Source organism: Myxine glutinosa, chromosome 11 (assembly GCF_964187855.1).
Source record: "Myxine glutinosa chromosome 11, kmMyxGlut1.1, whole genome shotgun sequence".
Classification (NCBI taxonomy): Eukaryota; Metazoa; Chordata; class Myxini; order Myxiniformes; family Myxinidae; genus Myxine; species Myxine glutinosa.
The window spans coordinates 53,547,679-53,561,282 of NC_136271.1; positions in this window are offsets into that span (position 1 = coordinate 53,547,679).

Here is a 13,604-nt window from a genome sequence, read left to right on the forward strand (position 1 = left end):
TTACTCAATAAATTTACACTTTGGGCACATTCCTTAATATTCTCTTCACTCAATATAATTGTTGGAATAGTATAAAAAATTAAGTATGATGCTTTGGCAATGTGGAGAAGGAGGAAGGACAGCCTTGCTGAAAGCTGAGTAAAAGATATATATATATATATATGTATATGTATACATGTATATATATATATATATATATATATATATATATATATATATATATATATATATATATATATATATATATATATATATATACTTTGTTATAAGAATCACTTATGTGTTAAATTTTGTTCGATTTCACTGCAGATTTTGATACATATTTAGTGAACAGGCTCCGATCCTCATATCCGAATCCAGATTTTGATTATATGCTTTAATTATTCCATGAGAGTAGATAGTGTTTCCAAGGTACGGTAAGGCACATTTGAATAGGCCGAAACAAAATAACGGCTTAAGACGCCAGCGATGTGACAATGTGCTGACCAAGATGGCATATCGCTATTTTCGTAAGGCTTTTTGTCGGGTTTTGGTTATAAGCGACCATGTTAATCATCTTCAACTAGAACATCTTCAACTAGCTGAAGCTGTCGAGCCTGGGCTCAAATCTCAATAAACTGACTGCATCCCAGTGTTTCTCAGGTAGGGTGATTAATGAGTGTGCGTGCCGTCCCTCAGATGGATCTGGGCGTCACGGCTGCCGGAATTAGTTGGTGGATATTAAACATCCCTTTGCAATTATATTTACTTGCAAGTTGCCCCTGCCCATGGAGGATTTTAAACGGGGTAGGGATGGAGACGGCAAAAATGCAAATGGCATCTTCTGTCATCAAGCCGACAAGCTAGGAGCAACAATTCACATTTATTGCCACATCTGATGCAATTCAAAGCTCTATTCCCTTTCTACCCATGTGCATGTAATAAACTAGATGGTATTCATAGAACACTTACCCTGCACAGTCAACTTGGTGTGAGCCAACTCTTCTGTTTCTGAACGTTTCTTTTTTTTTGATCCAATATGGCTGCCAGACCACGTCAGCGATTACATCATAAATTTATATTCTCTAAATACTGTAATTGTTGCATCGATCATGCTCAATAAATTTCAAACTGATCAGACTAAGCGTTGTCCCGATCAAATTATGACGTCATAATTATGGCACCAATGACGTCATCATTACCAACACCTATTCCCCATATGGAGTTATTTACAATGAGCAACGTTTCAATTTTTCCCATAGAGCGTTTTTGGAGATATAGAATGAATGAATGAATGAATGATCGTTTTAAGGCCATTTTCCCCGCTAGAGCGGGGGTTAGCCTTGCGGGCCCCATGACAATCATGGTTCCCTGTTTGAGGCAATGTTTTTATGGCCGGATGCCCTTCCTGACGCCAACCCTTGGTCACGCTCTTACGATGCGCAGGAATACGGTGTACCTATTCTAAACCGGGGTACACACCTGGATCATTCATCCCAGCAAGCTGGTACTCAATTTGCCGACCTCGGAAGGATGACAGGCTGAGTCAACCCCCCTGGCGTTAATTCAGCGATCGACAGGGATTCGAACCCAGGATCCTAGGTTCCCAAGCCGGCACCCTAACCGCTAAGCCAACACCAGGTTTTGGAGATATAGAGGTGCAACATTTTTCGGTTTTTCCAAGAAGGCGCCTGTAACACATGACCTATGACATCATGATTATATTATCGGATGGATAATTGTTGTATTTGTCGAATTACGACGTCATAACGAAGGCACCGATGACATCATTAACATATCTTATTCCCCATGGTGAGTAGGTGACAATGAGCCAGGTCTCAATTTTTTCCATGGAGTGGTTTCAGAGATAGAGGTGTGGAGTTTTTCCAAGATGGCGCCTGTACCACGTGACCTATGACGTCATAATAATCATTGAAATATTCTACAGGAGGCGGCCCTCCTATGGTGAAAATTTAGTGTCAATCGGACCAAGAATTGCAGAGTAAAAATATTCATACTGATTGAATCAAGCATTGTACTTGTCGAATTATGACGTCATAATTAAAGTACCGATGACATCATCATTAAAATATCTTGTTCGCCAAGCGAAGTACTTGACAATGAGCCATGTTTCCGTTTTTTTCCATGGAGCGGTTTCGGAGATATAGAGGTGCAACCTTTTTTCGATTTTTCCAAGATGGCGCCTGTACCACATGACCTATGCCGTCATAATTATCAGTGTAAAAATTCCACAGGAGGAGCCGTTCATATTCTGAAAATTTCGTACCAATCGGACTAACAGTTGCAGAGGAATTTTTTTTTCATACTGATCAGATCAAGTGTTGTACTTGTCGAATTATGACATCATAATTAAGGCACCGATGACATCATCATCAACAATATCTTATTCCCCATGGTGAGTACTTGACAATGAGCCATGTTTAAATTTTTCCCATTGAGCGGTTTGGGAGATATAGAGGTGTAACGTTTTTCCAGGATGGCGCCTGTACCACGTGACCTATGACGACATAATATTCACTAAAATATTCTACAGGAGGAGGCCCTCCTATGGTGAAAATTTCATGTCAATTGGACCAACGGTTGCTGAGAAAATGAATTTTTTAAATGCAAACACGGCACACACTTTACTTTACTGAAATGCAGACACGTACGTCCGTATACGATTGCTTAACCTAGATTTTCGCTTCGCGAGCGTAGGGTAATAAATGGATCAAAAGTGGATGACGGTTTGGAGTTCAGGATCACGCCCCTGCATGACAAATTCTGAGTATTATTCTCCAGGTTATGTTTTCACCCCTGTCTGTCTGTCTGTTTGTCCGTTTGTGAACAAGATATCTCAAAAAGTTATGGACGGATTCGGACGAAATTTAGCAGAGATGTAGTGTATGTGATAATGACGAAATTATTAGATTTTGGTGAAGATCCAGATCCGTATCCGGCTAGTAGAATTTTAAAAGTGATTATTCACCATTGGGAGATAGCGCCAAAAACGATACACATCAGGATATCTCAAAATGTTGTGGACGGATTTGGATTAAACTTGGTGGAGAGTCTGTGTGTGTGACAAAGACAAAGAGTTTCGATTTTGGTGAAGATCGGAATATGGATTCGGATATGATAAATATTTAATTTTTAAAGTGATTCTTCACCATTGGGAGATAGGGCTAAAACCAACATATAGCAGGATATTTCAAAAAGTTATGGACTGATTTGAACGAAACGTTGTCGACAGGTTGGGAGTGTGACAAGGACGAATCGATTCAATTTTGGTGAAGATCCGGATACAGATCCGGCTAGTGTAATTTTTAAAGTGATTCTTCACCATTGGGAGATAGGTCTGTGGAAGTCCGCATGGACTTGTGATTCTATTGAAACGTCCCTCTTCTATGGAGTCGGTGAGTTATCACTTGCATCCCGTTCTTACTCTGCTCAATTTCAGGATAGCTAGGGAACATGGGTGTTGCTGTATAATACAAAACGCGATGCACAGCAGTATTATAATAATCTTTGGAATATTGAATGCTAATAAAGTGAAAAACATATACTTAGTGATAAACCTTTCAGTAATCTACATTATGGATTCTAGAACTTGTGTGTTCACTATGCTTAGAAAGACTTACAGGAATAAAGTTTACATTGATTAATCTGTGCAAAGATTAAATACAATATTTCTTAAGACCGAAGCTGTGGTCCCAGATATAGTGGAATGTCAGGACTCCTTTTCCAAGGTGCTTATCTCTTATGGCCTGTTAAACAGATGTGAATTGACGCCTGAATGTCTCAGCTTCCTCAGCCTCTGTTTTCCATCTTCCCTAACTCTTGGGGCTTCGGAGACAGCCCAACCCTGCTTTCATTATTCTCAAAATACTATAAAATAACCAAAGTTAACTAAGACAGCAGAAGAGATCATTGGATGTCATGCTGTGTTTCTTGGCTGTGAAACTTGATGTATTTTGGTGCCGGATATTGTTGTAATCTCTTGTTGTACCAACTGACTCTTCTCCTGATAATAAATCTTTAATACTCGTTGCTGGTGTGTACGGACATTTCATCTGTGCATATCTTCGTCAGGGCCAAAAACGACATATAGCAGGATATCTCAAAAGGTTGTGGACGGATTTGTACGAAACTTGCTGGACAGGTTGGGTGTGTGAAAAGGACTAATCGTTTCGATTTTTGTGAAGATCTGAATGTGGATTCGGCTACAATAATTATTTAATTCTTAAGTGATTCTTCACCATTGAGAGATCAGGTGAAAAGCAATATATAACATGATATTTAAAAAAGTGATGGACGAGTTATGAATAAACTTGGTGGATGGGTTGGGTAGGTGACAAGAACAAGCAATTAGATTTTGGTTCAGGTCCGAATCCAGATCCGGCCTATCAGTGGGATACAAAAGTAAACTGTTCACCAGGCGGAGGTATGCTCTCTACTAAATGCCGTTCTAGGTGTAATTTTTTTTGCCACCTTACTGTAAAATCTAACTCACAGCTGAGTAGTGGACGTTGGTGCTACCTGTAACCCTTGTCAGTTATATGTGGACCCATCATCTGGCACTATTATGGTCTGTTAAAGCACACTTGGTCAGTGAATCAGGACGCAATAATTTGACATTCAGCGAGAGCACCTGCACACAATCGTCGGCCTTTGGAGAAACTGTGAAGGTATTGTTACCATAGCCCCTGTACAGGTCAGGCGAAGGATTAACTCATCACAGTGCCCTTAAAAGTAGTGACATTAAGAAGTACAATGAGAAATAAGTCCTCAAGAGAATGGTCAAGCCAATAAATACATCCATCATGAGCAGCATCTTAGCTTGAACTGCAATCGAGAAACCAGAGGAAGCATTGACATGCCAGCAAAACTACGCGCGCAAATGGAAAACCACAGAAATAAATGTCCAACTTACACGTAATAACGGACAAGTTACACGGACAAGCAACACGCACGTTGTCTGGAGTATGGACTCTGAACCGATGATGAAAATGCAAGTCATCTGATGAATCAAATTCCATCCAATTATGGAGAGATGAAAGGGCTGGTGTATCGAAGAAACCCTTTCAATTAGCAGACTGCAAATGCAGAGTGGCAACTGTGCAAACTACTGTGGATGGATTCATGGTCAGGTGACATTGACGAGGTCCTCTACTCACTATTATACTTTTGTGCACACAAATAATCAAAATGTATTTTAAGGTAGCAATACCATCCTCCATCAGGCCTGTGTGGTGCAGGAATGGTCAAGCAACACAACATGGACATCAGTCATTTGAGCACCCGCTCTCTTGGATGAACCATCAGGACTTACCACCACAGTTTCCACAAGTAACCCAATCGAGCATATTTGGATATGCAAGGCTGCCACCAAGAGCCATCCACAACTACCATCATTTGGATCCGATACTTTTGTGCAAATGGTGAAAAATATCACTGGATGTCCTTTACAATCAGGTGGTATCAATGTCTGCTCAACATCCAACCCACAATAACATGCATTCTGTAAAAAAAAAAAAAATCCAAATACTGTTTGATTCAGACACAGTTGTGTTGCATAGACAGACAGGTATCCGATTTGTGATAAATCTTATACAAAGGACCCAAAAAGGTATTTGCGCATTTGATGTGCTGCGGCAAATTCCTGGCCGACAACTCTCCGGTCAATGCTGTATGCAAAATGTGACTACTGTTCCTGGTTATGGTCAGGAACAGCCTCATCAGGTAATGCATATCAGGTGTGATGAACCTTGTACACATTCGACTAGTTCAATACATCACATAAGAGAGGACAATGCTGGAAGCTCCTTGATAGATACTCCAGATGATTGGATCAGACCTGGTAATTTTTTTGTGTTTGTAACATCTGAATGTTCAGGTGACCAGGTCATTCTACTCTGGACATGTTGCTTCTGCTGACTCAACAATGGATGGAGGTCCTCAATGCCAAACAGGAAATCAGAGCTGTCTCCCTTGACATATCACGTGCCTTCGATACGGTCTGGCACCCAGCTCTGCTCACCAAACTCTCCTCCTATGGTATCCATGGAAATCTCCACTCATGGCTTGCGGACTCCCTCTCTGGTCGTAGGAAACGTGTGGCCCTGAATGGATTTCTCTCATCTCCCCTCCTGTTCTGGCAGGAGTTCCCCAAGGTAGTGTTCTGGGCCCTGTGCTATTTCTGGTCTTCATCGATGATCTCTCCGACTCTCTGGAAAATCCTCTCTATATCTTTGCTGATGACTCCACTCTCTGCCGCTCCATCCTCATCCCTCAGATCGGCAGTCTGCAGCCTCCTCACTCTCTGCAGACCTGGACAAAATCACAGACTGGTCAAACAAGTGGAACATGTCTTTCAATCCTGACAAATCTCACTCTCTTACTATGTCTCTCCGAAAAGACCGACTGGAAAGCCCTCCCATCTACTTTCTCAACAATCCTCTCCAAGAAGTTTTGTCGCTAAAGCTTTTGGGTCTCACTATCTGCCATGATCTTTCTTGGGAAAAGCACATTTCCAAGCTGGCCTCCAAAGCCAGTCGCCGACTAGGCATCCTCCGTCATGCGAAGTCCTTCCTTGGCACACCTGAGCTCCTCACCACATACAAGGCTTTCATCCGCAGCTCAATGGAATACTGTTCCCCCCTCTGGGCCGGTGCTCCTGCCTGACATCTAGCTCGGCTTCATGCTGTTGAAACCAAAGCTTTCAGAATCATTGGAATCTCCTGCGATGAAGCTAAATCCGAGGGCCTTTCACTCACTCACCGCAGGCTGGTTGGTGGTCTTTCTGTCTTCTACCGACTCCTCTCCGGCCTTGCTCCCCCAGCTCTCTCTGTGCTCTGTCCCCATAATATTCCTACAGGTCGCATAAGATCTCCCAGCAACCCTCTTATGGTTAAACTGCCAAAATCTAGGCTTTCTGCTCACCTTCACTCTTTCATTCACCTTTTCTCCCGCCTCTGGAACAAACTCCCCCACTCCCTTCAATCCCACTCTTCCCTCCAGGTCTTTATAACATCTGTTCACCACCATCTCATATCGTCCCCCATCCAAAACCTTGATCTTTTCTACCCCCGCTAATTCATCCCAGATACACTTTTTTGAAATTCCAACTTCTTTCCTGGAAGTTCTTGCAGTGTCCATATGTTTTATTCCTCTCCCACCTCCCCCCAAGCCCTCCCCCTCCAAAATTTATCTCGATGTCCCTGCTCTCAAATGTTGTGTTTGTGTCCTGCTCCTGCCCCCTCTCTCCCCATCTTGTCTACCGCTCCCCTTATTTTGTGTGATTAATGTTAGCTCTTTCACGAGCCTCGATCTTGTATACAAAAAATTTTTTTAAAGGTGCTTGTTGCACACCTCCAGCAGTGCCATCAGGTATATCCAAATTGTTTCCAATCGAGGGGTTCAATTTCACCCAGACCCACATGCAGGAATTTAGAATTGGATCACGGTTTGCATTAGCCTAAAGCCCTCCTCTTGTTGGAGTGCACCATGGAATCTTCAATGTCCATGAGTATGTATACATTTCCGTTTATATTAGCAGCTAGTCAGCATGTTGTTGGGGAGAGATGCAATAACACAAAAACAATTTAGATATTTTCAATGATGAGGCAGATGTTGGGAATGGAGCAGGTTTTCAAATGGCTACCATTTGCTTATGATGTGAGCATGCCCTTCTCTGGCTGTTTGTGAGATGGCATAATGAGCATCCCATCAACAGCATAGATGTTGCAGAATCATTATCCACTAATGTGCAAACATCAAGCATACACATGTGCAAATATAGGTGTATGCATATGCAGAAACCCTGGGCACATTTGAAGAACGATACCTGCAACAAACAACAAATTTTATTATTGTTCTTTGGTGCAAAACAAAACATGATTACTCGTTAAACAGTCTAATCAGTCTAATATACATGAAACAGATCAGTTCAAATGTTCAAAGTGCTCTCTGACACACTCTGACACGCAGTTCTGCATGTTTCAGCCGTAAAAACAGCAGTCTCATGACGGATGAATTGTTTCAAGTCTCTAAGGGCCGTAGGATTCCTCGCATACACATTGTGTTTGAGGAAACCCCAAAGGAAGAAATCACAGGGTGTTGTTAAATCACAAGACCACGGCGGCCATTCAACCGGACCACGATGGCCAATCCATTTGTCTGTAAAGTTCAAATCAAGGGCCTGGCATACACTGGCAGCATAATGAGCAGGCGCACCATCATGTATGAACCACATTTGGCCATCATTGACTGGAAATACATGCTGCTCCAACATTAGAAGGTAATTTGCAGCATTCACATTTTCTTCGAAAAATATTGGTCCAACAATGCCTCCAGAATAAATGCCTGCCCAGACGGACACACTAGCTTGATACTGGACGTTGTGCTCAACAGTAGATCGTGGGTTGTCTGCTGCCCATATCACGCTGTTATGACGGTAATATGTTTTGTTTTGCACCAAATAACAATAATAAACTTCGTTGTTTGTTGCAGGTATCGTTCTTAAAAATGTGCCCAGGGTTTCTGGACCACTCTGTATATACAAACTTGTACACACATCATAATCATCATCAATGTACCATACTCGTTATAGAGTGTCGTTTCAGTTATGCTGAATGGGTTTCTGGGCAAGGGTTATGCGGGGTGGTTTGCTTGTGCCCGGTGGTTTGCTTTGCAGGGTGGTTTGCTTGTGCCAGTTGGTTTACTTTGCGGGGTGGTTTGCTTGTGCCAATTGGTTTGCTTTGTGGGGTGGTTTGCTTGTGCTGGGTGGTTTGCTTTGCAGGGTGGTTTGCTTGTGTCAGTTGGTTTGCTTGTGCCAGGTGGTTTTCTTGTGCTAGGTGGTTTGCCTGTGCTAGGTGGTTTGCTTTGTGGGGTGGTTTGTTTGTGCTAGGTGGTTTGCTTTGTGGGGTGGTTTGCCTGTGCTCGGTGGTTTGCTTTGTGGGGTGGTTTGTTTGTGCTAGGTGGTTTGCTTTGTGGGGTGGTTTGTTTGTGCTAGGTGGTTTGCTTTGTGGGGTGGTTTGTTTGTGCTAGGTGGTTTGCTTTGTGGGGTGGTTTGCCTGTGCTCGGTGGTTTGCTTTGTGGGGTGGTTTGCCTGTGCTAGGTGGTTTGCTTTGTGGGGTGGTTTGTTTGTGCTAGGTGGTTTGCTTTGTGGGGTGGTTTGCCTGTGCTTGGTGGTTTGCTTTGTGGGGTGGTTTGTTTGTGCTAGGTGGTTTGCTTTGTGGGGTGGTTTGCCTGTGCTAGGTGGTTTGCTTTGTGGGGTGGTTTGTTTGTGCTAGGTGGTTTGCTTTATGGGGTGGTTTGCTTGTGCTAGGTGGTTTGCTTGTGCTAAGTGTTACATGCTCCTCCCCAACCCCCTGGTCACGGTGTACCTCCGAGCCCCGAGAGGAGTCACGGCAGAAAAATGTGTTATTCTGTATGTCAAAGATCAATGGTGAAGCCACACCAATTGTTACCAACAATCAAATATTGTATTAAGATCACACAAGAATAACAGTAAAAAAACAATAGCGATCAATTGTACAACAAATAGTAGATCATTCCTTTGATGGTACCATCAGGTTCGTACAATATAACTCAATGTGCTCCAAGTGAGCGAAAAGCAGAAGATTCCCAATGTCTATTACCGGCTTCAGGCCAAAGTTGTTCACTCCAGCGATCGTCAGATCAATGTCCAATCGAGACCAGAATCCCGTTGGGTTGGCAGTTACAGTCCTGCTGCCAAAGCTGTGCAAAGGTGCCCTCCAGGCGACTGGGAAATCCAAAGGCGCCCTCCAGGCGACTGGGAAATCACACCCTCAGGCATGGACGTTCCAAGGCTCACAGTCGGCGAACCTCAGATTTACCTTCAAAATCCGCGTTGCACACACACACACCAGATACGTCTGAATGCGGTGAAAATGGCTGAAGTCAAGCAAAGAAAAACCTTGCGCGACGCACAAAGGCTGAAGCGAAGCAAAGAAACCTTGCTCGACATGCAAAGCGCACGAGTCAAAATGGCCGACGGCCGTACTCGAGACGTAACGGCAGTCCAACGATTCTCTTCGGAATCGACCGCAAAACCTGACACGCAGGTTCATCTGTCACAGCAATACAACTCTGTCGCAGGAATCCCTTTCCCGGGAAACCCGAAAGTTCGCTAGTGACTGTCGTTCGCCAACGTTCGCTCCAGACCGCCAAGCAACTATGCTTCTTGTCTGACTCCACTCGCTCCGCCTTCTTTCCCTCTTCTTCCTCCTCGTCGACCGGTTCCTGATCTGGTTTCCGGTTTCTTTTAACTCTAACCTTTTCACCTTTGGAAAATAGTTCATAAACAATAAACCTTTTGAAAACAGTAATAGTACATGGATTCAAAAATGTTTACAGTGGATGAAAACCACCACAACTGAATTGAAGAATCCGTAACATAAGTGGTTTGCTTGTGCTAGGTGGTTTGCCTGTGCCAGGTGGTTTGCTTGTGCCAGGTGGCTTGCTTGTGCCAGTTGGTTTGCTTGTGCCAGTTGGTTTACTTGTGCCAGGTGGTTTGCTTGTGCCCGGTGGTTTGCTTTGCAAGGTGGTGTGTTTGTGCTGGGTGGTTTGCTTTCCACGGTGATTTTCTTGTGCCGGGTGATTTGCCTGTGCTGTTTGGTTTGTTTTGTGGGGTAGTTTGCTCGTGCCAAGTGATTTGCTTGTGCCGGGTGGTTTGCTTGTGCTAAGTGATTTGCTTGTGAAGGGTGTTTTGTTTTGTGGGGTGGTTTGCTTGCGTCGGGTGGTTCGCTTGTGCTAAGTGGTTTGCTTGTGCCGGCTGGTTTAGTTATTCTTTGTTTTACTGGACTACTGGATTTTGAGATGTATAGCGTAGCTTATGTTCCCCCTTGTTACAGTGTCTTAAACACTAACATAAGGGTTAACATTCAAGGGATGGTCGAACCAATGTTGGTAATTGTAATTGGCGGTTTGCTGTTACTTCCCCACAGTCAGTCAGGACAGAAATTTGTAATTTGTTCAGTGTACTGGTGATAACTCGCCAACTCTTCACAAAGGACAACATGTCCACCAACGAATGCCTGCAGCCAGGACAGCCAGTTCAATGTCCATCTGAGAAATGGCACTCACACTGCATGTGGAACACCACTATGACAGTTCATAGTCGGGTCGAGATTGAAACCCAAGTGAGAGAGATTAGAGGCGACTGGACGTACCTCGAGGATATCCTGCCAGCCTTCCAGGTCGCACTCAGACAAACCCATATAGTTTTCAAAATTTTATAATGGATGCATTGCAGGTGCCCCCTATTGGTGAGGACCCTTGCGGAAAATGCTGGTGTGGCTAATGCTAGCAGATGGGATGCCAGTTTTACACCCATCGGAGGGATGGCAGCCTTTGTGCTGCAACACCTGGCCTGAAAAGCCATCCGACGGTTTATCGAGTCAAGTCTGGAATCATACACAGACTGGACAGCTCAAAAGGCATGTTGTACTAGCTCTACACCATCTTGCCGGACTATTCCCCCTGCTGACTACACCTCGCTAATCTACAGCCCACCCTTTGTTTTCAATACTCCATTAACTTCTGGGTGAAAGTGTGAACATCATTGCGATGAAAGGTCATGACTATAAACTCAAACGATGGATATTATGGAAAAGTCTTTTCATATCGACAGGTTTATGTCACTGGACTCTGCACTGCATGCAGCGTTACATTGCAGCTAGGATTTGAGGGTTAAAATAAACCAGGTGTTGGCTTAACGGTTAACGTGGCTGGCTTAAGATCTTAGGGTCCTGAGTTTGAGCCCCTGCCTGGCCGCTGAATTAACATCAGGTGTTGACTCCTTCTGAGGTCGGCAACATGAGTATCAGCTTATTGGAAACAGGGGGCACTGCATCAGTGGCACAGTGGTGCTTCCACTAAAAAAAAATCTTAAAAGGTCCTTGGAGTGGAAGAGTACAGTTAATGCATTTTGAGTTTTTCACATGAATCAACGATGTAAATCCATACGAAGGAACCCGCACAGACATTCGGTGCAAAATACGCAGAGAAGACAATGCCATTCACCTCTATTCTGGGCCAGTCTTTTCAGGTCTTCCATCCTAAGTGCGAAGTATGGTGCCTCGGGTGAGATGGGTCTTTTTAAAGTACCCTTGAGTCTGCCTTTCTTCCTTTTCCCCCTTGGGGTCCATTTCCAGGTTGGTTTTTAAAGTCTCTTGTCAGACATTCTGAGTACATCGCCCTAATAGGTACGTCTCCTCCCTATCATGATGATGGTCAGTAGTTGGGAATTTGCTTTTTCCAGGTCTATTTTATTGCATCCGACACTGAAGGTGGATGGAGGTCATATTTTGTCTGTTGGTCTGTCTGTTGGTCTGTGAACAGGATAACTCAAAAAGTTGTGGACAGATTCGGACGGAAAGTGGTGGATATGTTGGGTGTGTGACAAGGGAGAATTGATTCAATTTTGGTGAAGATTAAAATCTGGATCCGGATCAGAGAATTTTTTAAAGTGATTCTTCAACATTGAGTGATTTGGGCTAAAAACCGATATCTGGCACAATATATCAAAGAGTTGTGGACGGATTCGGACGAAACTCGGTAGACAGGTTGGGTGAGTGACAAGGACCAATTTAATATGCTGTCATGAGGATCTGGATCCAGATACTACAATTTAAAAAATTTTTTAAAGTGATTCTTCATCACTGAGAGATATAGCCAAAAACTCTATTTTGGATGATATTTCGAAAGGATGTGGATTGATTTGGATGATACTTTTGGATGGGTTTGGTGACAATAACAAGCCAATTAATTCAATTTTGGTTAATGTTCGGATACAGATCAGGCCTATCAGTGGGATACAAAATTAAAACTGTTCACCTGCCTACCTCGTGCCGTTTTCGTTTGAAATGCGATTGAGCCACTTGATGTGTGTTAGTAGTCGCTGCAGGCATCTACACTGGAAGCTTACCAGTTTTTGTTCAATCTGATTGTTCCTCTTCCAGGTCTCCACTCCACACAGATACAGCAACGCTGAGATAACATTCTCGTTGAATAATCTCAGTTTTGTCTGCACCCTGAAGATCTGAGATTTCCATGCAATTCTCAACTTTTGAAAGGCACAATTTGCTTTTGCCCATTCTCATTTTAATATCTAAAAAACAGTCTCCATCTGTCTGTATGCTGCTGCCTAAGTATGTAAAACTTATCACATTGTTCAGTTTCTCATTTCAGTTATTGTTCCTCAATATCTCAATCTTTGACTTGTTAATTCAGTCATATCTTACTCGGTGTTTCTGCCAAGTCGACTGTTTTATCTTGCACCTCCCTGACATTATAATCTGAGGCAAATGTCAGTAAATTCAAGAACTCACACTTTCCTGTTGGTCCACCGAATTCCCAATGTGATGAACTCCATATGCCGCATAAAAATAAATTGCCACCCCGAGGAGGAGCACAGGAGATGAGACGCATCCCTGCCAGTAGTGACACCAAAAATGTCTGTTGCATCTTGGCCAACTTTATGGAGCACTTGGAATTCTGGTAAAGAGATCTGATGATGTTACCGATTCGTTATGGAAAGCTCGGACTCTGTGGTGTAATTCTGTGGTGTGGTGATATCTCTATAGTGCAATTGTTTTTTT